This window comes from Anabrus simplex, chromosome 3, assembly GCF_040414725.1.
Source record: "Anabrus simplex isolate iqAnaSimp1 chromosome 3, ASM4041472v1, whole genome shotgun sequence".
In the NCBI taxonomy this organism is placed as follows: domain Eukaryota; kingdom Metazoa; phylum Arthropoda; class Insecta; order Orthoptera; family Tettigoniidae; genus Anabrus; species Anabrus simplex.
Window position 1 is genome coordinate 70,901,586 of NC_090267.1, and position 23,940 is coordinate 70,925,525.

General features: G+C 47.3%; 25 non-coding genes across 25 annotated transcripts; all 25 read right to left on the bottom strand.

The window, feature by feature from the left end:
• Positions 1–774: 774 nt before the first annotated feature.
• TRNAM-CAU (transfer RNA methionine (anticodon CAU)) lies at positions 775–847 on the bottom strand. Its single transcript has one exon. It is a non-coding gene; the product is annotated as a tRNA-Met (tRNA).
• A 1,257-nt stretch (positions 848–2,104) lies between these two features.
• Positions 2,105–2,177, bottom strand: TRNAI-UAU (transfer RNA methionine (anticodon CAU)). The gene has a single exon. It is a non-coding gene; the product is annotated as a tRNA-Ile (tRNA).
• Positions 2,178–2,696: 519 nt separating this feature from the next.
• Positions 2,697–2,769, bottom strand: TRNAL-UAA (transfer RNA methionine (anticodon CAU)). Its single transcript has one exon. It is a non-coding gene; the product is annotated as a tRNA-Leu (tRNA).
• A 225-nt stretch (positions 2,770–2,994) lies between these two features.
• TRNAM-CAU (transfer RNA methionine (anticodon CAU)) lies at positions 2,995–3,067 on the bottom strand. The gene has a single exon. It is a non-coding gene; the product is annotated as a tRNA-Met (tRNA).
• A 76-nt stretch (positions 3,068–3,143) lies between these two features.
• TRNAM-CAU (transfer RNA valine (anticodon CAC)) lies at positions 3,144–3,216 on the bottom strand. Its single transcript has one exon. It is a non-coding gene; the product is annotated as a tRNA-Met (tRNA).
• Positions 3,217–3,440: 224 nt separating this feature from the next.
• On the bottom strand, positions 3,441–3,513 carry TRNAM-CAU (transfer RNA methionine (anticodon CAU)). Its single transcript has one exon. It is a non-coding gene; the product is annotated as a tRNA-Met (tRNA).
• Positions 3,514–4,141: 628 nt separating this feature from the next.
• Positions 4,142–4,214, bottom strand: TRNAM-CAU (transfer RNA methionine (anticodon CAU)). The gene has a single exon. It is a non-coding gene; the product is annotated as a tRNA-Met (tRNA).
• Positions 4,215–4,886: 672 nt separating this feature from the next.
• TRNAM-CAU (transfer RNA methionine (anticodon CAU)) lies at positions 4,887–4,959 on the bottom strand. Its single transcript has one exon. It is a non-coding gene; the product is annotated as a tRNA-Met (tRNA).
• A 925-nt stretch (positions 4,960–5,884) lies between these two features.
• On the bottom strand, positions 5,885–5,957 carry TRNAM-CAU (transfer RNA methionine (anticodon CAU)). Its single transcript has one exon. It is a non-coding gene; the product is annotated as a tRNA-Met (tRNA).
• An 818-nt stretch (positions 5,958–6,775) lies between these two features.
• Positions 6,776–6,848, bottom strand: TRNAM-CAU (transfer RNA methionine (anticodon CAU)). Its single transcript has one exon. It is a non-coding gene; the product is annotated as a tRNA-Met (tRNA).
• An 817-nt stretch (positions 6,849–7,665) lies between these two features.
• Positions 7,666–7,738, bottom strand: TRNAM-CAU (transfer RNA methionine (anticodon CAU)). The gene has a single exon. It is a non-coding gene; the product is annotated as a tRNA-Met (tRNA).
• A 1,417-nt stretch (positions 7,739–9,155) lies between these two features.
• On the bottom strand, positions 9,156–9,228 carry TRNAM-CAU (transfer RNA methionine (anticodon CAU)). The gene has a single exon. It is a non-coding gene; the product is annotated as a tRNA-Met (tRNA).
• Positions 9,229–10,874: 1,646 nt separating this feature from the next.
• Positions 10,875–10,947, bottom strand: TRNAM-CAU (transfer RNA methionine (anticodon CAU)). The gene has a single exon. It is a non-coding gene; the product is annotated as a tRNA-Met (tRNA).
• Positions 10,948–11,024: 77 nt separating this feature from the next.
• TRNAM-CAU (transfer RNA methionine (anticodon CAU)) lies at positions 11,025–11,097 on the bottom strand. Its single transcript has one exon. It is a non-coding gene; the product is annotated as a tRNA-Met (tRNA).
• A 374-nt stretch (positions 11,098–11,471) lies between these two features.
• Positions 11,472–11,544, bottom strand: TRNAM-CAU (transfer RNA methionine (anticodon CAU)). The gene has a single exon. It is a non-coding gene; the product is annotated as a tRNA-Met (tRNA).
• Positions 11,545–12,067: 523 nt separating this feature from the next.
• On the bottom strand, positions 12,068–12,140 carry TRNAM-CAU (transfer RNA methionine (anticodon CAU)). The gene has a single exon. It is a non-coding gene; the product is annotated as a tRNA-Met (tRNA).
• Positions 12,141–12,813: 673 nt separating this feature from the next.
• TRNAM-CAU (transfer RNA methionine (anticodon CAU)) lies at positions 12,814–12,886 on the bottom strand. Its single transcript has one exon. It is a non-coding gene; the product is annotated as a tRNA-Met (tRNA).
• Positions 12,887–14,900: 2,014 nt separating this feature from the next.
• TRNAM-CAU (transfer RNA threonine (anticodon CGU)) lies at positions 14,901–14,973 on the bottom strand. Its single transcript has one exon. It is a non-coding gene; the product is annotated as a tRNA-Met (tRNA).
• Positions 14,974–16,241: 1,268 nt separating this feature from the next.
• TRNAM-CAU (transfer RNA methionine (anticodon CAU)) lies at positions 16,242–16,314 on the bottom strand. The gene has a single exon. It is a non-coding gene; the product is annotated as a tRNA-Met (tRNA).
• Positions 16,315–17,131: 817 nt separating this feature from the next.
• On the bottom strand, positions 17,132–17,204 carry TRNAM-CAU (transfer RNA methionine (anticodon CAU)). The gene has a single exon. It is a non-coding gene; the product is annotated as a tRNA-Met (tRNA).
• An 817-nt stretch (positions 17,205–18,021) lies between these two features.
• Positions 18,022–18,094, bottom strand: TRNAM-CAU (transfer RNA methionine (anticodon CAU)). The gene has a single exon. It is a non-coding gene; the product is annotated as a tRNA-Met (tRNA).
• A 1,417-nt stretch (positions 18,095–19,511) lies between these two features.
• On the bottom strand, positions 19,512–19,584 carry TRNAM-CAU (transfer RNA methionine (anticodon CAU)). The gene has a single exon. It is a non-coding gene; the product is annotated as a tRNA-Met (tRNA).
• Positions 19,585–21,231: 1,647 nt separating this feature from the next.
• On the bottom strand, positions 21,232–21,304 carry TRNAM-CAU (transfer RNA methionine (anticodon CAU)). The gene has a single exon. It is a non-coding gene; the product is annotated as a tRNA-Met (tRNA).
• Positions 21,305–21,674: 370 nt separating this feature from the next.
• Positions 21,675–21,747, bottom strand: TRNAT-CGU (transfer RNA methionine (anticodon CAU)). Its single transcript has one exon. It is a non-coding gene; the product is annotated as a tRNA-Thr (tRNA).
• A 523-nt stretch (positions 21,748–22,270) lies between these two features.
• Positions 22,271–22,343, bottom strand: TRNAM-CAU (transfer RNA methionine (anticodon CAU)). Its single transcript has one exon. It is a non-coding gene; the product is annotated as a tRNA-Met (tRNA).
• Between the last annotated feature and the right edge of the window lie 1,597 nt (positions 22,344–23,940).

Below are 23,940 nucleotides of genomic sequence, written 5' to 3' on the forward strand. Positions count from 1 at the left end.
GACGTGGAAGGGCGAGGATAAGGAATATGGAGTTTCTTTGTGTATACTTGGACATACAAGATTAAAGCCTTTGCCCAGGGTGAGGATCGAACTCACGACCTTATGATTATGAGACTTACGCGCTGCCTGCTTCGCTACCGAGGCTGCTCGATGGGGGAAGGCAAGCATAAAGAATAAAGGCCCATGCCCCGGGTGAGGATCGAACCCACGACCATAAGACTAAGAGACTTACGTGCTGCCTACATAGGCTGCTAGAATGGGGGAAGGCCATTATACAGAATATGAAGTTGCTTTGTGTATACTTGGACATACAAGATATAAGCCCATGCCCCGGGTGAGGATCGAACTCACGACCTTAAGATTATGAGACTTACGCGCTGCCTGCTGCGCTACCGAGGATGCTCGGCGGGGGAAGGCAATTATATAGAATATGAAGTTGCTTTGTGTATACTTGGACACACAAGATAAAAGCCTTTGCCCCGTGTGAGGATCGAACTCACGACCTTAAGATTATGAGACTTACGCGCTGCCTACTGCGGTACCGAGGCTGCTCGATGTTGCAAGGCAAGGATAAAGAATATGAAGTTGCTTTGTGTATACTTGGACATACAAGATAAAAAGGCTATGCCCCGGGTGATATTCGAACTCACGACCTTAATATTATGAGACTTACGCGCTCCCTGCTGTGCTAGCGAGGCTGCTCGATGTCGCAAGGCGAAGAAAAAGAATATGAAGTTGCTTTGTGCATACTTGGACATACAAGATAAAAGGCTATGCCCCGGGTGATACTCGAACTCACGACCTTAAGATTATGAGACTTACGCGCTGCCTACTGCGCTACCGAGGCTGCTCGATGTTGCAAGGCAAGGATAAAGAATATGAAGTTGCTTTGTGTATACTTGGATATACAAGATAAAAGGCTATGCCCCGGGTGAAAATCGAACTCACGACTTATTATTATGAGACTTACGCGCTGCCTGCTGCGCTACCGAGACTGCTAATTCTGCGGAATGTAAGGATAAAGACTAGGAAGGAGCTGTGTGTAAACATGGACATTCACGTTGAAAGACTAAGGCTCAGGGGAGGATCGAACCCACGACCATAAGACTAAGAGACTTACGTGCTGCCTACATAGGCTGCTAGAATGGGGGAAGGCAATTATATAGAATATGAAGTTGCTTTGTGTATACTTGGACATACAAGATGAAAGCCTATGGCCCAGGTGAGGATCGATCTCACAACTTTAAGATTATGAGAGTTACGTGCTGCCTGCTGCGCTACCGAGGCTGTTCGGGATGCAGTGTGCAAGTATAAAGAATAAGAAAGAACTTTGTAAAAAATTGGATGTTCACGATAAATGCCTTTGCCGCAGGTAAGGATAGAACTAAGACCGTATGATTATGAGTCTTTCGCGCGCTGCCTGCTGCGTTACCAAGTCTGCACTTACCGGGCAATGTAAGGACTAAGAATACGAAGGAGTCTTGTGTAAGCGTGGACATAGAAGATTAAAGACTATGAGCCGGGTGAAAATCGAACTCACGACTTATTATTATGAGACTTACGCGCTGCCTGCTGCGCTACCGATACTGCTAAATCTGCGGAATGTAAGGATAAAGACTAGGAAGGAGCTGTGTGTAAACATGGACATTCACGTTGAAAGACTAAGGCTCAGGGGAGGATCGAACCCACGACCATAAGACTAAGAGACTTAAGTGCTGCCTACATAGGCTGCTAGAATGGGGGAGGGCAATTATATAGAATATGAAGTTGCTTTGTGTATACTTGGACATACAAGATGAAAGCCTATGCCCCGGGTGAAGATCGATCTCACGACCTTAAGATTATGAGACTTACGCGCTGCGTGCTACGCTACCGAGGCTGCTCGGGGTGGAGATTGCAAGTATAAAGAATAACAAGGAGCTTTGCGTAAAATTGGATGTTCATGTAAAATGCCTTTGCTGCAGGTGAGGATCGAACTAATAGCTTATGATTATGAGACTTACGCGCTGCCTGCTGCGCTTCCGAGGCTGCTCGGTGTTGAAGGGCGAGGATAAGGAATATGGAGTTGCTTTGTGTATACTTGGACATACAAGATTAAAGCCTATGCCCCGGGTGAGAATCGAACTCACGACCTTAAGATTATAAGACTTGCGCGCTGCCTACTGAGCTACCGAGGCTGCTCGGTGCTGAAGGGCAAGGATAAAGAATATGAAGTTGCTCTGTGTATATTTGGACATACAGGATGTAAGCCTAAGCCCCGGGTGAGGATCGAACTCACGACCTTAAGATTAGAGACGCGCTGCCTGCTGCGCTACCAAGGCTGCTCGATGGGGGAAGGCAAGGATAAAGAATATGAAGTTGCATTGTGTATACTTGGACATACAAGGTAAAATCCTATGTCCCGGGTGAGGATCGAACTGACGACCTTAAGATTATGAGACTTACGCGCTGCCTGCTGCGTTACCAAATCTACACTTACCGGGCAATGTAAGGACAAAGAATAAGAAGGTGCTTTGTGTAAACGTGGACATAGAAGATTAAAGCCAATGCTCCAGGTGAGGATCGAACTCACGACCTTAGGACTATGAGATTTACGCGCTGCCTGCTGCGCTACCGAGGCTGCTCGTTGTTGAAGGGCAAGGATAAAGAATATGAAGTTGCCTTGTGTATACTTGGACATACAAGGTAAAATCCTATGTCCCGGGTGAGGATCGAACTCACGACCTTAAGATTTTAAGAATTACGCGCTGTCTGCTGCGCTACCGAGGCTGCTCGATGGGTGAAGGCTATTATATAGAATATGAAGTTGCTTTGTGTATACTTGGACATACAAGATAAAAGCCTATGCCCCGGGTGAGGATCGAACTCACGACCTTAAGATTATGAGACTTACGCGCTGCCTGCTGCGCTTCCGAGGCTGCTCGATGGGTGAAGGCAATTATGTAGAATATGAAGTTGCTTTGTGTATACTTGGACATACAAGATAAAAGCCTATGCCCCGGGTGAGGATCGAACTCACGACCTTAAGATTATGAGACTTACGCGCTGCCTGCTGCGCTACCGAGGCTACTCAATGGGGTAAGGCAATTATATAGAATATGAAGTTGCTTTGTGTATACTTGAACATACAAGATAAAAGTCTATGCCCCGGGTGAGGATCGAACTCACGACCTTAAGATTATGAGACTTACGCGCTGCCTGCTGCGCTACCGAGGCTGTTCGTCGTGCAGAATGCAAGTATAATGACTAAGAAGGAGCTCTGAGTAACTTGGATGTTCACTATAAAAGCCTCTGCGGCAGGTGAGGATCGAACTCAGACTGTATGATTATGAGACATACGCGCTGAATGCTGAACTACCCAGGCTGTTCGACGTGGAAGGGCGAGGATAAGGAATATGGAGTTTCTTTGTGTATACTTGGACATACAAGATTAAAGCCTTTGCCCAGGGTGAGGATCGAACTCACGACCTTAAGATTATGAGACTTACGCGCTGCCTACTGCGCTACCGAGGCTGCTCGATGTTGCAAGGCAAGGATAAAGAATATGAAGTTGCTTTGTGTATACTTGGACATACAAGATAAAAGGCTATGCCCCGGGTGATATTCGAACTCACGACCTTAATATTATGAGACTTACGCGCTGCCTGCTGCGCTACCGAGGCTATTCGACGTGGCAGGGCGATTAAAAGAATATGAAGTTGCTTTGAGTATACTTGGACATACAGGATAAAAGCCTATGCCCCGGGTGAGGATCGAAATCACGACCTTATGATTATGAGACTTACGCGCTGCCTGCTTCGCTACCGAGGCTGCTCGATGGGGGAAGGCAAGCATAAAGAATAAAGGCCCATGCCCCGGGTGAGGATCGAACCCACGACCATAAGACTAAGAGACTTACGTGCTGCCTACATAGGCTGCTAGAATGGGGGAAGGCCATTATACAGAATATGAAGTTGCTTTGTGTATACTTGGACATACAAGATAAAAGCCCATGCCCCGGGTGAGGATCGAATTCACGACCTTAAGATTATGAGACTTACGCGCTGCCTGCTGCGCTACCGAGGATGCTCGGCGGGGGAAGGCAATTATATAGAATATCAAGTTGCTTTGTGTATACTTGGACACACAAGATAAAAGCCTCTGCCCCGGGTGAGGATCGAACTCACGACCTTAAGATTATGAGACTTACGCGCTGCCTACTGCGGTACCGAGGCTGCTCGATATTGCAAGGCAAGGATAAAGAATATGAAGTTGCTTTGTGTATACTTGGGCATACAAGATAAAAAGGCTATGCCCCGGGTGATATTCGAACTCACGACCTTAATATTATGAGACTTACGCGCTGCCTGCTGTGCTAGCGAGGCTGCTCGATGTCGCAAGGCGAAGAAAAAGAATATGAAGTTGCTTTGTGCATACTTGGACATACAAGATAAAAGGCTATGCCCCGGGTGATATTCGAACTCACGACCTTAATATTACGAGACTTGCGCGCTGCCTGCTGCGCTAGCGAGGATGTTCGTTGTGCAGAATGCAAGTATAATGACTAAGAAGGAGCTTTGAGTTAACTTGGATGTTCACTATAAAAGCCCGTGCGGCAGGTGAGGATCGAACTCAGACTGTATGATTATGAGACATACGCGCTGCCTGCTGACCTACCCAGGCTGTTCGACGTGGAAGGGCGAGGATAAGGAATATGGAGTTTCTTTGTGTATACTTGGACATAGAAGATTAAAGCCTTTGCCCCGGGTGGGGAACGAACTCACGACCTTAATATTATGAGACTTACGCGCTGCCTGCTGCGCTACCGAGGCTGCTCGACGTGGCAAGGCGATTAAAAGAATATGAAGTTGCTTTGTGTATACTTGGACATACAGGATAAAGGCCCATGCCCCGGGTGAGGATCGAACTCACGACCATAAGATTATGAGACTTACGTGCTGCCTACTGCGCTACCGAGGCTGCTCGATGTTGCAAGGCAAGGATAAAGAATATGAAGTTGCTTTGTGTATACTTGGACATACAAGATAAAAGGCTATGCACCGGGTGATATTCGAACTCACGACCTTAATATTATGAGACTTACGCGCTGCCTGCTGCGCTACCGAGGCTGCTCGACGAGGCAGGGCGATTAAAAGAATATGAAGTTGCTTTGTGTATACTTGGACATACAGGATAAAAGCCTATGCCCCGGTGAGGATCGAAATCACGACCTTAAGATTATGAGACTTACGCGCTGCCTGCTTCGCTACCGAGGCTGCTCGATGGGGGAAGGCAAGCATAAAGAATAAAGGCCCATGCCCCGGGTGAGGATCGAACCCACGACCATAAGACTAAGAGACTTACGTGCTGCCTACATAGGCTGCTAGAATGGGGGAAGGCCATTATACAGAATATGAAGTTGCTTTGTGTATACTTGGACATACAGGATAAAGGCCCATGCCCCGGGTGAGGATCGAACTCACGACCTTAAGATTATGAGACTTACGCGCTGCCTGCTGCGCTGCCGAGGCTGCTCAATGGGGGAAGGCAATTATATAGAATATGAAGTTGCTTTGTGTATACTTGGACATACAAGATAAAAGCCTATGCCCCGGGTGAGGATCGAACTCACGACCTTAAGATTATGACACTTACGCGCTGCCTGCTGCGCTACCGAGGCTGCTCGGTGGGGGAAGGCAATTATATAGAATATGAAGTTGCTTTGTGTATACTTGGACATAAGAGATAAAAGCCCATGACCCGGGTGAGGATCGAACTCATGACCTTAAGATTATGACACTTACGCGCTGCCTGCTGCGCTACCGAGGCTGCTCTGTGGGGGAAGGCAATTATATAGAATATGAAGTTGCTTTGAGTATACTTGGACATACAAGATAAAAGCCTATGCCCCGGGCGAGGATCGAACTCACGACCTTAAGATTATGAGACTTACGCGCTGCCTGCTGCGCTACCGAGGCTGTTCGGGGTGCAGAGTGCAAGTATAAAGAATAAGAAAGAGCTTTGTAAAAAATTGGATGTTCACGATAAATGCCTTTGCCGCAGATAAGGATCGAACTAAGACCGTATGATTATGAGTCTTTCGCGCGCTGCCTGCTGCGTTACCAAGTCTGCACTTACAGGGCAATGTAAGGACAAAGAATACGAAGGAGTCTTGTGTAAACGTGGACATTCATGTTGAAAGACTAAGCCTCAGGGGAGGATCGAACCCACGACCATAAGACTAAGAGACTTACGTGCTGCCTACATAGGCTGCTAGAATGGGGGAAGGCAATTATATAGAATATGAGGTTGCTTTGTGTATACGTGGACATACAAGATAAAAGCCTATGCCCCAGGTGAGGAATGATCTCACGACCTTAAGATTATGAGACTTACGTGCTGCCTACTGCGCTGCTGAGGCTGCTCGATGGGGCCAGGCGAAGATAAACGAATATGAAGTTGCTTTGTGTATACTTGGACATACAGGATAAAAGCCCATGCCCCTGGTGTGGATCGACTCACGACCTTAATATTATGAGACTTACGCGCTGCGTGCTGCACTACCGAGGCTGCTCGGGGGGGGTGATTGCAAGTATAAGGAATAACAAGGACCTTTGCGTAAAATTGGATGTTCATGTAAAATGCCTTTGCCGCAGGTGAGGATCGAACTAATAGCTTATGATTATGAGACTTACGCGCTGCCTGCTGCGCTACCGAGGCTGCTGGGCGTTGAAGGGCGAGGATAAGGAATATGGAGCTGCTTTGTGTATACTTGGACATACAAGATTAAAGCCTATGCCCCGGGTGAGGATCGAACTCACCACCTTAAGATTATGAGACTTACGCGCTGCCTACTGCGCTACCGAGGCTGCTCGGTGCTGAAGGGGAAGGATAAAGAATATGAAGTTGCTCTGTGTATACTTGGACATACAGGATGTAAGCCTATGCCCCGGGTGAGGATCGAACTCACGACCTTAAGATTAGAGACGCGCTGCCTGCTGCGCTACCGAGGCTGCTCGAGGGGTGAAGGCAAGGATAAAGAATATGAAGTTGCCTTGTGTATACTTGGACATACAAGATAAAATCCTATGCCCCGGGTGAGGATCGAACTCACGACCTTAAGATTATGAGACTTACGCACTGCCTGCTGCGCTGCTGAGGCTGCTCGATGGGGCCAGGCGAAGATAAACGAATATGAAGTTGCTTTGTGTATACTTGGACATACTGGATTAAAGCCTATGCCCCGGGTGAGACTCGAAGTCACGACTGAAGATTATGAGACTTACGCGCTGCCTTCTGCGTTACCAAATCTGCACTTACCCGGCAATGTAAGGACAAAGAATAAGAAGGTGCTTTGTGTAAACGTGGACATAGAAGATTAAAGCCAATGCCCCAGGTGAGGATCGAACTCACGACCTTAGGATTATGAGACTTACGCGCTGCCTGCTGCGCTACCGAGGCTGCTCGTTGTTTAAGGGCAAGGATAAAGAATATGAAGTTGCTCTGTGTATAATTGGACATACAAGATAAAATCTTTTGCCCCGAGTGAGGGCCGAACTGACGACCTTAAGATTATGAGACCTACGCGCTGCCTACTGCGCTACGGAGGCTGCTCGATGTGGCAAGGCGAGGAGAAAGAATATGAAGTTGCTTTGTGTATACTTCGACATTCAGGATAAAAGCCCATGCCCCGGGTGAGGATCGAACTCACGACCTTAAGATTATGAGACTTACGCGCTGCCTGCTGCGCTACCGAGGCTGTTCGTTGAGCAGAATGCAAGTATAATGACTAAGACGGAGCTTTGAGTTAACTTGGATGTTCACTATAAAAGCCTCTGCGGCAGGTGAAGTTCGAACTAAGACCGTATGATTATGAGTCTTTCGCGCGCTGACTTCTGCGTTACCAAGTCTGCACTTACCGGGCAATGTAAGGACAAAGAATATGAAGGAGTTTTGTGTAAACGTGGACATAGAAGAATAAAGCCTATGACCCGGGTGAAAATCGAACTCACGACCTTAAGATTATGAGACACGCACTGCCTGCTGCGCTACCGAGACTGCTCATTCTGCGGATTGTAAGGATAAAAACTAGGAAGGAGCTTTGTGTAAACTGGGACATTCATGTTGAAAGACTAAACCTCAGGGGAGGATCGAACCTACGACCATAAGACTAGGAGACTTACGTGCTGCCTGCTGTGCTACATAGGCTGCTAGAATGGGGAGGCCAAGGATAAAGAATATAAAGCAGCTTTGTGAATAATAGACTTACAAGATAAAAGAATATATCCCTGGTGAGGATCGAAATCACGACCATAATATTATGAGACTTACGCGCTGCCTGCTGCACTACCGAGGCTGCTCGATGGGTGAAGGCTACTATATAGAATATGAAGTTTCTTTGTGTATACTTGGACATACAAGATAAAAGCCTATGCCCCGGGTGAGGATCGAACTCACGACCTTAAGATTATGAGACTTACGCGCTGCCTGCTGCGCTAACGAGGCTGCTCGATGGGTGACGGCAATTATGTAGAATATGAAGTTGCTTTGTTTATACTTGGACATACAAGATAAAAGCCTATGCCCCGGGTGAGGATCGAACTCACGACCTTAAGATTATGAGACTTCCGCGCTGCCTGATGCGCTACCGAGGCTGCTCAATGGGGGAAGGCAATTATATAGAATATGAAGTTGCTTTGTGTATACTTGGACATACAAGATAAAAGCCTATGCCGCGGGTGAGGATCGAACTCACGACCTCAAGATTATGAGACTTACGCGCTGCCTGCTGCGCTACCGAGGCTGTTCGTTGTGCGGATAGCAAGTATAATGACTAAGAAGGAGCTTTGAGTTAACTTGGATGTTCACAATAAAAGCCTCTGCGGCAGGTGAGGACCGAACTCAGACTGTATGATTATGAGACATACGCGCTGCCTGCTGAACTACCCAGGCTGTTCGACGTGGAAGGGCGAGGATAAGGAATATGGAGTTTCTTTGTGTATACTTGGACATAGAAGATTAAAGCCTTTGCCCCGGGTGGGGATCGAACTCACGACCTTAATATTATGAGACTTACGCGCTGCCTGCTGCGCTACCGAGGCTGCTCGACGTGGCAAGGCGATTAAAAGAATATGAAGTTGCTTTGTGTATACTTGGACATACAGGATAAAGGCCCATGCCCCGGGTGAGGATCGAACTCACGACCATAAGATTATGAGACTTACGTGCTGCCTACTGCGCTACCGAGGCTGCTCGATGTTGCAAGGCAAGGATAAAGAATATGAAGTTGCTTTTTGTATACTTGGACATACAAGATAAAAGGCTATGCACCGGGTGACATTCGAACTCACGACCTTAATATTATGAGACTTACGCGCTGCCTGCTGCGCTACCGAGGCTGCTCGACGTGGCAAGGCGATTAAAAGAATATGAAGTTGCTTTGTGTATACTTGGACATACAGGATAAAGCCTATGCCCCGGTGAGGATCGAAATCACGACCTTAAGATTATGAGACTTACGCGCTGCCTGCTTCGCTACTGAGGCTGCTCGATGGGGGAAGGCAAGCATAAAGAATAAAGGCCCATGCCCCGGGTGAGGTTCGAACCCACGACCATAAGACTTACGTGCTGCCTACATAGGCTGCTAGAATGGGGGAAGGCCATTATACAGAATATGAAGTTGCTTTGTGTATACTTGGACATACAGGATAAAGGCCCATGCCCCGGTTGAGGATCGAACTCACGACCATAAGACTAAGAGACTTACTTGCTGCCTACAAAGGCTGCTAGAATGGGGGAAGGCCATTATACAGAATATGAAGTTGCTTTGTGTATACTTGGACATACAAGATAAAAGCCCATGCCCCGTGTGAGGATCGAACTCACGACCTTAAGATTATGAGACTTTCGCGCTGCCTGCTGCGCTACCGAGACTGCTAATTCTGCGGAATGTAAGGATAAAGACTAGGAAGGAGCTGTGTGTAAACATGGACATTCACGTTGAAAGACTAAGGCTCAGGGGAGGATCGAACCCACGACCATAAGACTAAGAGACTTACGTGCTGAATACATAGGCTGTTAGAATGGGGGAAGGCAATTATATAGAATATGAAGTTGCTTTGTGTATACTTCGACATACAAGATGAAAGCCTATGCCCCGGGTGAGGATCGATCTCACGACCTTAAGATTATGAGACTTACGTGCTGCCTGCTTCGCTACCGAGGCTGCTCGATGGGGGAAGGGAAGCATAAAGAATATGAAGTTGCTTTGTGTATACTTGGACATACAGAATAAAAACCCTTGCCCCGGGTGAGGATCGAATTCACGACCTTAATATTATGAGACTTACGCGCTGCGTGCTACGCTACCGAGGCTGCTCGGGGTGGAGATTGCAAGTATAAAGAATAACAAGGAGCTTTGCGTAAAATTGGATGTTCATGTAAAATGCCTTTGCTGCAGGTGAGGATCGAACTAATAGCTTATGATTATGAGACTTACGCGCTGCCTGCTGCGCTACCGAGGCTGCTCGGTGTTGAAGGGCGAGGATAAGGAATATGGAGTTGCTTTGTGTATACTTGGGCGTACAAGATTAAAGTCTTTGCCCCGGTTGAGGATCGAACTCAAGACCTTAAGATAATGAGACTTACGCGCTGCCTACTGCGCTACCGAGGGAGCTTGGTGTTGAAGGGCGAGGATAAGGAATATGGAGTTGCTTTGTGTATACTTGGACATACAAGATTAAAGCCTTTGCCCCGGTTGAGGATCGAACTCACGACCTTAATATTATGAGACTTACGCGCTGCCTGCTGCGCTACCGAGGCTGCTCGACGTGGCAAGGCGATTAAATAATATGAAGTTGCTTTGTGTATACTTGGACATACACGATAAAAGCCTATGCCCCGGGTGAGGATCGAACTCACGACCTTAAGATTATGAGACTTACGCGCTGCCTGCTGCGCTACCGAGGCTGCTCGGTGGGGGAAGGCAATTATATAGAATATGAAGTTGCTTTGTGTATACTTGGACATACAAGATAAAAAGCCTATGCCCCGGATGAGGATCGAACTCACGACCTTAAGATTATGAGACTTACGCGCTGCCTGCTGCGCTACCGAGGCTGTTCGTTGTGCAAAATGCAAGTATAATGACTAAGAAGGAGCTTTGTGTTAACTGGGATGTACACTATAAAAGCCTCCGCGGCAGGTGAGGATCGAAGTCAACTCAGACTGTATGATTATGAGAATTACGCGCTGCCTGCTGCGCTACCCAGGCTACCCGACGTGGACGGGCGAGGATAAGGAATATGGAGTTGCTTTGTGTATACTTGGACATACAGGATGCAAGCCTATGCCCCGGGTGAGGATCGAACTCACGACCTTAAGATTAGAGACGCGCTGCCTGCTGCGCTACCGAGGCTGCTCGATGGGTGAAGGCAAGGATAAAGAATATGAAGTTGCCTTGTGTATACTTGGACATACAAGATAAAATCCTATGCCCCGGGTGAGGATCGAACTCACGACCTTAAGATTATGAGACTTACGTGCTGCCTGCTGCGCTACCGAGGCTGCTCGATGGGGGAAGGCAAGCATAAAGAATATGAAGTTGCTTTGTGTATACTTGGACATACAGGAGAAAAGCCCATGCCCCGGGTGAGGATCGAAGTCACGACTGAAGATTATGAGACTTACGCGCTGCCTTCTGCGTTACCAAATCTGCACTTACCCGGCAATGTAAGGACAAAGAATAAGAAGGTGCTTTGTGTAAACGTGGACATAGAAGATTAAAGCCAATGCCCCAGGTGAGGATCGAACTCACGACCTTAGGATTATGAGACTTACGCGCTGCCTGCTGCGCTACCGAGGCTGCTCGTTGTTGAAGGGCAACGATAAAGAATATGAAGTTGCTCTGTGTATAATTGGACATACAAGATAAAATCTTTTGCCCCGAGTGAGGGCCGAACTGACGACCTTAAGATTATGAGACCTACGCGCTGCCTACTGCGCTACGGAGGCTGCTCGATGTGGCAAGGCGAGGATAAAGAATATGAAGTTGCTTTGTGTATACTTCGACATTCAGGATAGAAGCCCATGCCCCGGGTGAGGATCGAACTCACGACCTTAAGATTATGAGACTTACGCGCTGCCTGCTGCGCTACCGAGGCTGTTCGTTGAGCAGAATGCAAGTATAATGACTAAGACGGAGCTTTGAGTTAACTTGGATGTTCACTATAAAAGCCTCTGCGGCAGGTGAAGTTCGAACTAAGACCGTATGATTATGAGTCTTTCGCGCGCTGCCTTCTGCGTTACCAAGTCTGCACTTACCGGGCAATGTAAGGACAAAGAATATGAAGGAGTTTTGTGTAAACGTGGACATAGAAGAATAAAGCCTATGACCCGGGTGAAAATCGAACTCACGACCTTAAGATTATGAGACACGCACTGCCTGCTGCGCTACCGAGACTGCTAATTCTGCGGAATGTAAGGATAAAGACTAGGAAGGAGCTTTGTGTAAACTGGGACATTCATGTTGAAAGACTAAACCTCAGGGGAGGATCGAACCTACGACCATAAGACTAGGAGACTTACGTGCTGCCTGCTGTGCTACATAGGCTGCTAGAATGGGGAGGCCAAGGATAAAGAATATAAAGCAGCTTTGTGAATAATAGACTTACAAGATAAAAAAATATATCCCTGGTGAGGATCGAAATCACGACCATAATATTATGAGACTTACGCGCTGCCTGCTGCACTACCGAGGCTGCTCGATGGGTGAAGGCTACTATATAGAATATGAAGTTGCTTTGTGTATACTTGGACACACAAGATAAAAGCCTCTGCCCCGGGTGAGGATCGAACTCACGACCTTAAGATTATGAGACTTACGCGCTGCCTACTGCGGTACCGAGGCTGCTCGATATTGCAAGGCAAGGATAAAGAATATGAAGTTGCTTTGTGTATACTTGGGCATACAAGATAAAAAGGCTATGCCCCGGGTGATATTCGAACTCACGACCTTAATATTATGAGACTTACGCGCTGCCTGCTGTGCTAGCGAGGCTGCTCGATGTCGCAAGGCGAAGAAAAAGAATATGAAGTTGCTTTGTGCATACTTGGACATACAAGATAAAAGGCTATGCCCCGGGTGATATTCGAACTCACGACCTTAATATTACGAGACTTGCGCGCTGCCTGCTGCGCTAGCGAGGATGTTCGTTGTGCAGAATGCAAGTATAATGACTAAGAAGGAGCTTTGAGTTAACTTGGATGTTCACTATAAAAGCCCGTGCGGCAGGTGAGGATCGAACTCAGACTGTATGATTATGAGACATACGCGCTGCCTGCTGACCTACCCAGGCTGTTCGACGTGGAAGGGCGAGGATAAGGAATATGGAGTTTCTTTGTGTATACTTGGACATAGAAGATTAAAGCCTTTGCCCCGGGTGGGGAACGAACTCACGACCTTAATATTATGAGACTTACGTGCTGCCTACTGCGCTACCGAGGCTGCTCGATGTTGCAAGGCAAGGATAAAGAATATGAAGTTGCTTTGTGTATACTTGGACATACAAGATAAAAGGCTATGCACCGGGTGATATTCGAACTCACGACCTTAATATTATGAGACTTACGCGCTGCCTGCTGCGCTACCGAGGCTGCTCGACGAGGCAAGGCGATTAAAAGAATATGAAGTTGCTTTGTGTATACTTGGACATACAGGATAAAAGCCTATGCCCCGGTGAGGATCGAAATCACGACCTTAAGATTATGAGACTTACGCGCTGCCTGCTTCGCTACCGAGGCTGCTCAATGGGGGAAGGCAATTATATAGAATATGAAGTTGCTTTGTGTATACTTGGACATACAAGATAAAAGCCTATGCCCCGGGTGAGGATCGAACTCACGACCTTAAGATTATGAGACTTACGCGCTGCCTGCTGCGCTGCCGAGGCTGCTCAATGGGGGAAGGCAATTATATAGAATATGAAGTTGCTTTGTGTATACTTGGACATACAAGATAAAAGCCTATGCCCCGGGTGAGGATCGAACTCACGACCTTAAGATTATGACACTTACGCGCTGCCTGCTGCGCTACCGAGGCTGCTCGGTGGGGGAAGGCAATTATATAGAATATGAAGTTGCTTTGTGTATACTTGGACATACAAGATAAAAAGCCTATGCCCCGGGTGATACTCGAACTCACGACCTTAAGATTATGAGACTTACGCGCTGCCTGCTGCGCTACCGAGGCTGTTCGTTGAGCAGAATGCAAGTATAATGACTAAGACGGAGCTTTGAGTTAACTTGGATGTTCACTATAAAAGCCTCTGCGGCAGGTGAAGTTCGAACTAAGACCGTATGATTATGAGTCTTTCGCGCGCTGCCTTCTGCGTTACCAAGTCTGCACTTACCGGGCAATGTAAGGACAAAGAATATGAAGGAGTTTTGTGTAAACGTGGACATAGAAGAATAAAGCCTATGACCCGGGTGAAAATCGAACTCACGACCTTAAGATTATGAGACACGCACTGCCTGCTGCGCTACCGAGACTGCTAATTCTGCGGAATGTAAGGATAAAGACTAGGAAGGAGCTTTGTGTAAACTGGGACATTCATGTTGAAAGACTAAACCTCAGGGGAGGATCGAACCTACGACCATAAGACTAGGAGACTTACGTGCTGCCTGCTGTGCTACATAGGCTGCTAGAATGGGGAGGCCAAGGATAAAGAATATAAAGCAGCTTTGTGAATAATAGACTTACAAGATAAAAAAATATATCCCTGGTGAGGATCGAAATCACGACCATAATATTATGAGACTTACGCGCTGCCTGCTGCACTACCGAGGCTGCTCGATGGGTGAAGGCTACTATATAGAATATGAAGTTGCTTTGTGTATACTTGGACACACAAGATAAAAGCCTCTGCCCCGGGTGAGGATCGAACTCACGACCTTAAGATTATGAGACTTACGCGCTGCCTACTGCGGTACCGAGGCTGCTCGATATTGCAAGGCAAGGATAAAGAATATGAAGTTGCTTTGTGTATACTTGGGCATACAAGATAAAAAGGCTATGCCCCGGGTGATATTCGAACTCACGACCTTAATATTATGAGACTTACGCGCTGCCTGCTGTGCTAGCGAGGCTGCTCGATGTCGCAAGGCGAAGAAAAAGAATATGAAGTTGCTTTGTGCATACTTGGACATACAAGATAAAAGGCTATGCCCCGGGTGATATTCGAACTCACGACCTTAATATTACGAGACTTGCGCGCTGCCTGCTGCGCTAGCGAGGATGTTCGTTGTGCAGAATGCAAGTATAATGACTAAGAAGGAGCTTTGAGTTAACTTGGATGTTCACTATAAAAGCCCGTGCGGCAGGTGAGGATCGAACTCAGACTGTATGATTATGAGACATACGCGCTGCCTGCTGACCTACCCAGGCTGTTCGACGTGGAAGGGCGAGGATAAGGAATATGGAGTTTCTTTGTGTATACTTGGACATAGAAGATTAAAGCCTTTGCCCCGGGTGGGGAACGAACTCACGACCTTAATATTATGAGACTTACGTGCTGCCTACTGCGCTACCGAGGCTGCTCGATGTTGCAAGGCAAGGATAAAGAATATGAAGTTGCTTTGTGTATACTTGGACATACAAGATAAAAGGCTATGCACCGGGTGATATTCGAACTCACGACCTTAATATTATGAGACTTACGCGCTGCCTGCTGCGCTACCGAGGCTGCTCGACGAGGCAAGGCGATTAAAAGAATATGAAGTTGCTTTGTGTATACTTGGACATACAGGATAAAAGCCTATGCCCCGGTGAGGATCGAAATCACGACCTTAAGATTATGAGACTTACGCGCTGCCTGCTTCGCTACCGAGGCTGCTCAATGGGGGAAGGCAATTATATAGAATATGAAGTTGCTTTGTGTATACTTGGACATACAAGATAAAAGCCTATGCCCCGGGTGAGGATCGAACTCACGCCCTTAAGATTATGAGACTTACGCGCTGCCTGCTGCGCTGCCGAGGCTGCTCAATGGGGGAAGGCAATTATATAGAATATGAAGTTGCTTTGTGTATACTTGGACATACAAGATAAAAGCCTATGCCCCGGGTGAGGATCGAACTCACGACCTTAAGATTATGACACTTACGCGCTGCCTGCTGCGCTACCGAGGCTGCTCGGTGGGGGAAGGCAATTATATAGAATATGAAGTTGCTTTGTGTATACTTGGACATACAAGATAAAAAGCCTATGCCCCGGGCGAGGATCGAACTCACGACCTTAAGATTATGAGACTTACGCGCTGCCTGCTGCGCTACCGAGGCTGTTCGGGGTGCAGAGTGCAAGTATAAAGAATAAGAAAGAGCTTTGTAAAAAATTGGATGTTCACGATAAATGCCTTTGCCGCAGATAAGGATCGAACTAAGACCGTATGATTATGAGTCTTTCGCGCGCTGCCTGCTGCGTTACCAAGTCTGCACTTACAGGGCAATGTAAGGACAAAGAATACGAAGGAGTCTTGTGTAAACGTGGACATTCATGTTGAAAGACTAAGCCTCAGGGGAGGATCGAACCCACGACCATAAGACTAAGAGACTTACGTGCTGCCTACATAGGCTGCTAGAATGGGGGAAGGCAATTATATAGAATATGAGGTTGCTTTGTGTATACGTGGACATACAAGATAAAAGCCTATGCCCCAGGTGAGGAATGATCTCACGACCTTAAGATTATGAGACTTACGTGCTGCCTGCTTCGCTACCGAGGCTGCTCGAAGGGGGAAGGCAAGCATAAAGAATATGAAGTTGCTTTGTGTATACTTGGACATACAGGATAAAAGCCCATGCCCCTGGTGTGGATCGACTCACGACCTTAATATTATGAGACTTACGCGCTGCGTGCTGCACTACCGAGGCTGCTCGGGGGGGGAGATTGCAAGTATAAGGAATAACAAGGACCTTTGCGTAAAATTGGATGTTCATGTAAAATGCCTTTGCCGCAGGTGAGGATCGAACTAATAGCTTATGATTATGAGACTTACGCGCTGCCTGCTGCGCTACCGAGGCTGCTGGGCGTTGAAGGGCGAGGATAAGGAATATGGAGCTGCTTTGTGTATACTTGGACATACAAGATTAAAGCCTATGCCCCGGGTGAGGATCGAACTCACCACCTTAAGATTATGAGACTTACGCGCTGCCTACTGCGCTACCGAGGCTGCTCGGTGCTGAAGGGGAAGGATAAAGAATATGAAGTTGCTCTGTGTATACTTGGACATACAGGATGTAAGCCTATGCCCCGGGTGAGGATCGAACTCACGACCTTAAGATTAGAGACGCGCCGCCTGCTGCGCTACCGAGGCTGCTCGAGGGGTGAAGGCAAGGATAAAGAATATGAAGTTGCCTTGTGTATACTTGGACATACAAGATAAAATCCTATGCCCCGGGTGAGGATCGAACTCACGACCTTAAGATTATGAGACTTACGCGCTGCCTGCTGCGCTACTGAGGCTGCTCGATGGGGCCAGGCGAAGATAAACGAATATGAAGTTGCTTTGTGTATACTTGGACATACTGGATTAAAGCCTATGGCCCGGGTGAGACTCGAAGTCACGACTGAAGATTATGAGACTTACGCGCTGCCTTCTGCGTTACCAAATCTGCACTTACCCGGCAATGTAAGGACAAAGAATAAGAAGGTGCTTTGTGTAAACGTGGACATAGAAGATTAAAGCCAATGCCCCAGGTGAGGATCGAACTCACGACCTTAGGATTATGAGACTTACGCGCTGCCTGCTGCGCTACCGAGGCTGCTCGTTGTTTAAGGGCAAGGATAAAGAATATGAAGTTGCTCTGTGTATAATTGGACATACAAGATAAAATCTTTTGCTCCGAGTGAGGGCCGAACTGACGACCTTAAGATTATGAGACCTACGCGCTGCCTACTGCGCTACGGAGGCTGCTCGATGTGGCAAGGCGAGGATAAAGAATATGAAGTTGCTTTGTGTATACTTCGACATTCAGGATAAAAGCCCATGCCCCGGGTGAGGATCGAACTCACGACCTTAAGATTATGAGACTTACGCGCTGCCTGCTGCGCTACCGAGGCTGTTCGTTGAGCAGAATGCAAGTATAATGACTAAGACGGAGCTTTGAGTTAACTTGGATGTTCACTATAAAAGCCTCTGCGGCAGGTGAAGTTCGAACTAAGACCGTATGATTATGAGTCTTTCGCGCGCTGCCTTCTGCGTTACCAAGTCTGCACTTACCGGGCAATGTAAGGACAAAGAATATGAAGGAGTTTTGTGTAAACGTGGACATAGAAGAATAAAGCCTATGACCCGGGTGAAAATCGAACTCACGACCTTAAGATTATGAGACACGCACTGCCTGCTACGCTACCGAGACTGCTCATTCTGCGGATTGTAAGGATAAAGACTAGGAAGGAGCTTTGTGTAAACTGGGACATTCATGTTGAAAGACTAAACCTCAGGGGAGGATCGAACCTACGACCATAAGACTAGGAGACTTACGTGCTGCCTGCTGTGCTACATAGGCTGCTAGAATGGGGAGGCCAAGGATAAAGAATATAAAGCAGCTTTGTGAATAATAGACTTACAAGATAAAAGAATATATCCCTGGTGAGGATCGAAATCACGACCATAATATTATGAGACTTACGCGCTGCCTGCTGCACTACCGAGGCTGCTCGATGGGTGAAGGCTACTATATAGAATATGAAGTTTCTTTGTGTATACTTGGATATACAAGATAAAAGCCTATGCCCCGGGTGAGGATCGAACTCACGACCTTAAGATTATGAGACTTACGCGCTGCCTGCTGCGCTAACGAGGCTGCTCGATGGGTGACGGCAATTATGTAGAATATGAAGTTGCTTTGTTTATACTTGGACATACAAGATAAAAGCCTATGCCCCGGGTGAGGATCGAACTCACGACCTTAAGATTATGAGACTTCCGCGCTGCCTGATGCGCTACCGAGGCTGCTCAATGGGGGAAGGCAATTATATAGAATATGAAGTTGCTTTGTGTATACTTGGACATACAAGATAAAAGCCTATGCCGCGGGTGAGGATCGAACTCACGACCTCAAGATTATGAGACTTACGCGCTGCCTGCTGCGCTACCGAGGCTGTTCGTTGTGCGGATAGCAAGTATAATGACTAAGAAGGAGCTTTGAGTTAACTTGGATGTTCACAATAAAAGCCTCTGCGGCAGGTGAGGACCGAACTCAGACTGTATGATTATGAGACATACGCGCTGCCTGCTGAACTACCCAGGCTGTTCGACGTGGAAGGGCGAGGATAAGGAATATGGAGTTTCTTTGTGTATACTTGGACATAGAAGATTAAAGCCTTTGCCCCGGGTGGGGATCGAACTCACGACCTTAATATTATGAGACTTACGAGCTGCCTGCTGCGCTACCGAGGCTGCTCGACGTGGCAAGGCGATTAAAAGAATATGAAGTTGCTTTGTGTATACTTGGACATACAGGATAAAGGCCCATGCCCCGGGTGAGGATCGAACTCACGACCATAAGATTATGAGACTTACGTGCTGCCTACTGCGCTACCGAGGCTGCTCGATGTTGCAAGGCAAGGATAAAGAATATGAAGTTGCTTTTTGTATACTTGGACATACAAGATAAAAGGCTATGCACCGGGTGACATTCGAACTCACGACCTTAATATTATGAGACTTACGCGCTGCCTGCTGCGCTACCGAGGCTGCTCGACGTGGCAAGGCGATTAAAAGAATATGAAGTTGCTTTGTGTATACTTGGACATACAGGATAAAAGCCTATGCCCCGGTGAGGATCGAAATCACGACCTTAAGATTATGAGACTTACGCGCTGCCTGCTTCGCTACTGAGGCTGCTCGATGGGGGAAGGCAAGCATAAAGAATAAAGGCCCATGCCCCGGGTGAGGTTCGAACCCACGACCATAAGACTTACGTGCTGCCTACATAGGCTGCTAGAATGGGGGAAGGCCATTATACAGAATATGAAGTTGCTTTGTGTATACTTGGACATACAGGATAAAGGCCCATGCCCCGGTTGAGGATCGAACTCACGACCATAAGACTAAGAGACTTACTTGCTGCCTACATAGGCTGCTAGAATGGGGGAAGGCCATTATACAGAATATGAAGTTGCTTTGTGTATACTTGGACATACAAGATAAAAGCCCATGCCCCGTGTGAGGATCGAACTCACGACCTTAAGATTATGAGACTTTCGCGCTGCCTGCTGCGCTACCGAGACTGCTAATTCTGCGGAATGTAAGGATAAAGACTAGGAAGGAGCTGTGTGTAAACATGGACATTCACGTTGAAAGACTAAGGCTCAGGGGAGGATCGAACCCACGACCATAAGACTAAGAGACTTACGTGCTGCCTACATAGGCTGTTAGAATGGGGGAAGGCAATTATATAGAATATGAAGTTGCTTTGTGTATACTTCGACATACAAGATGAAAGCCTATGCCCCGGGTGAGGATCGATCTCACGACCTTAAGATTATGAGACTTACGTGCTGCCTGCTTCGCTACCGAGGCTGCTCGATGGGGGAAGGGAAGCATAAAGAATATGAAGTTGCTTTGTGTATACTTGGACATACAGAATAAAAACCCTTGCCCCGGGTGAGGATCGAACTCACGACCTTAATATTATGAGACTTACGCGCTGCGTGCTACGCTACCGAGGCTGCTCGGGGTGGAGATTGCAAGTATAAAGAATAACAAGGAGCTTTGCGTAAAATTGGATGTTCATGTAAAATGCCTTTGCTGCAGGTGAGGATCGAACTAATAGCTTATGATTATGAGACTTACGCGCTGCCTGCTGCGCTACCGAGGCTGCTCGGTGTTGAAGGGCGAGGATAAGGAATATGGAGTTGCTTTGTGTATACTTGGGCGTACAAGATTAAAGTCTTTGCCCCGGTTGAGGATCGAACTCAAGACCTTAAGATAATGAGACTTACGCGCTGCCTACTGCGCTACCGAGGGAGCTTGGTGTTGAAGGGCGAGGATAAGGAATATGGAGTTGCTTTGTGTATACTTGGACATACAAGATTAAAGCCCTTGCCCCGGTTGAGGATCGAACTCACGACCTTAATATTATGAGACTTACGCGCTGCCTGCTGCGCTACCGAGGCTGCTCGACGTGGCAAGGCGATTAAATAATATGAACTTGCTTTGTGTATACTTGGACATACACGATAAAAGCCTATGCCCCGGGTGAGGTTCGAACTCACGACCTTAAGATTATGAGACTTACGCGCTGCCTGCTGCGCTACCGAGGCTGCTCGGTGGGGGAAGGCAATTATATAGAATATGAAGTTGCTTTGTGTATACTTGGACATACAAGATAAAAAGCCTATGCCCCGGATGAGGATCGAACTCACGACCTTAAGATTATGAGACTTACGCGCTGCCTGCTGCGCTACCCAGGCTACCCGACGTGGACGGGCGAGGATAAGGAATATGGAGTTGCTTTGTGTATACTTGGACATACAGGATGCAAGCCTATGCCCCGGGTGAGGATAGAACTCACGACCTTAAGATTAGAGACGCGCTGCCTGCTGCGCTACCGAGGCTGCTCGATGGGTGAAGGCAAGGATAAAGAATATGAAGTTGCCTTGTGTATACTTGGACATACAAGATAAAATCCTATGCCCCGGGTGAGGATCGAACTCACGACCTTAAGATTACGAGACTTACGTGCTGCCTGCTGCGCTACCGAGGCTGCTCGATGGGGGAAGGCAAGCATAAAGAATATGAAGTTGCTTTGTGTATACTTGGACATACAGGATAAAAGCCCATGCCCCGGGTGAGGATCGAAGTCACGACTGAAGATTATGAGACTTACGCGCTGCCTTCTGCGTTACCAAATCTGCACTTACCCGGCAATGTAAGGACAAAGAATAAGAAGGTGCTTTGTGTAAACGTGGACATAGAAGATTAAAGCCAATGCCCCAGGTGAGGATCGAACTCACGACCTTAGGATTATGAGACTTACGCGCTGCCTGCTGCGCTACCGAGGCTGCTCGTTGTTGAAGGGCAACGATAAAGAATATGAAGTTGCTCTGTGTATAATTGGACATACAAGATAAAATCTTTTGCCCCGAGTGAGGGCCGAACTGACGACCTTAAGATTATGAGACCTACGCGCTGCCTACTGCGCTACGGAGGCTGCTCGATGTGGCAAGGCGAGGATAAAGAATATGAAGTTGCTTTGTGTATACTTCGACATTCAGGATAAAAGCCCATGCCCCGGGTGAGGATCGAACTCACGACCTTAAGATTATGAGACTTACGCGCTGCCTGCTGCGCTACCGAGGCTGTTCGTTGAGCAGAATGCAAGTATAATGACTAAGACGGAGCTTTGAGTTAACTTGGATGTTCACTATAAAAGCCTCTGCGGCAGGTGTAGTTCGAACTAAGACCGTATGATTATGAGTCTTTCGCGCGCTGCCTTCTGCGTTACCAAGTCTGCACTTACCGGGCAATGTAAGGACAAAGAATATGAAGGAGTTTTGTGTAAACGTGGACATAGAAGAATAAAGCCTATGACCCGGGTGAAAATCGAACTCACGACCTTGAGATTATGAGACACGCACTGCCTGCTGCGCTACCGAGACTGCTAATTCTGCGGAATGTAAGGATAAAGACTAGGAAGGAGCTTTGTGTAAACTGGGACATTCATGTTGAAAGACTAAACCTCAGGGGAGGATCGAACCTACGACCATAAGACTAGGAGACTTACGTGCTGCCTGCTGTGCTACATAGGCTGCTAGAATGGGGAGGCCAAGGATAAAGAATATAAAGCAGCTTTGTGAATAATAGACTTACAAGATAAAAGAATATATCCCTGGTGAGGATCGAAATCACGACCATAATATTATGAGACTTACGCGCTGCCTGCTGCACTACCGAGGCTGCTCGATGGGTGAAGGCTACTATATAGAATATGAAGTTGCTTTGTGTATACTTGGACATACAAGATAAAAGCCTATGCCCCGGGTGAGGATCGAACTCACGACCTTAAGATTATGAGACTTACGCGCTGCCTGCTGCGCTAACGAGGCTGCTCGATGGGTGAAGGCAATTATGTAGAATATGAAGTTGCTTTGTTTATACTTGGACATACAAGATAAAAGCCTATGCCCCGGGTGAGGACCGAACTCAGACTGTATGATTATGAGACATACGAGCTGCCTGCTGAACTACCCAGGCTGTTCGACGTGGAAGGGCGAGGATAAGGAATATGGAGTTTCTTTGTGTATACTTGGACATAGAAGATTAAAGCCTTTGCCCCGGGTGGGGATCGAACTCACGACCTTAATATTATGAGACTTACGCGCTGCCTGCTGCGCTACCGAGGCTGCTCGACGTGGCAAGGCGATTAAAAGAATATGAAGTTGCTTTGTGTATACTTGGACATACAGGATAAAGGCCCATGCCCTGGGTGAGGATCGACCTCACGACCATAAGATTATGAGACTTACGTGCTGCCTACTGCGCTACCGAGGCTGCTCGATGTTGCAAGGCAAGGATAAAGAATATGAAGTTGCTTTTTGTATACTTGGACATACAAGATAAAAGGCTATGCACCGGGTGATATTCGAACTCACGACCTTAATATTATGAGACTTACGCGCTGCCTGCTGCGCTACCGAGGCTGCTCGACGTGGCAAGGCGATTAAAAGAATATGAAGTTGCTTTGTGTATACTTGGACATACAGGATAAAAGCCTATGCCCCGGTGAGGATCGAAATCACGACCTTAAGATTATGAGACTTACGCGCTGCCTGCTTCGCTACTGAGGCTGCTCGATGGGGGAAGGCAAGCATAAAGAATAAAGGCCCATGCCCCGGGTGAGGTTCGAACCCACGACCATAAGGCTAAGAGACTTACGTGCTGCCTACATAGGCTGCTA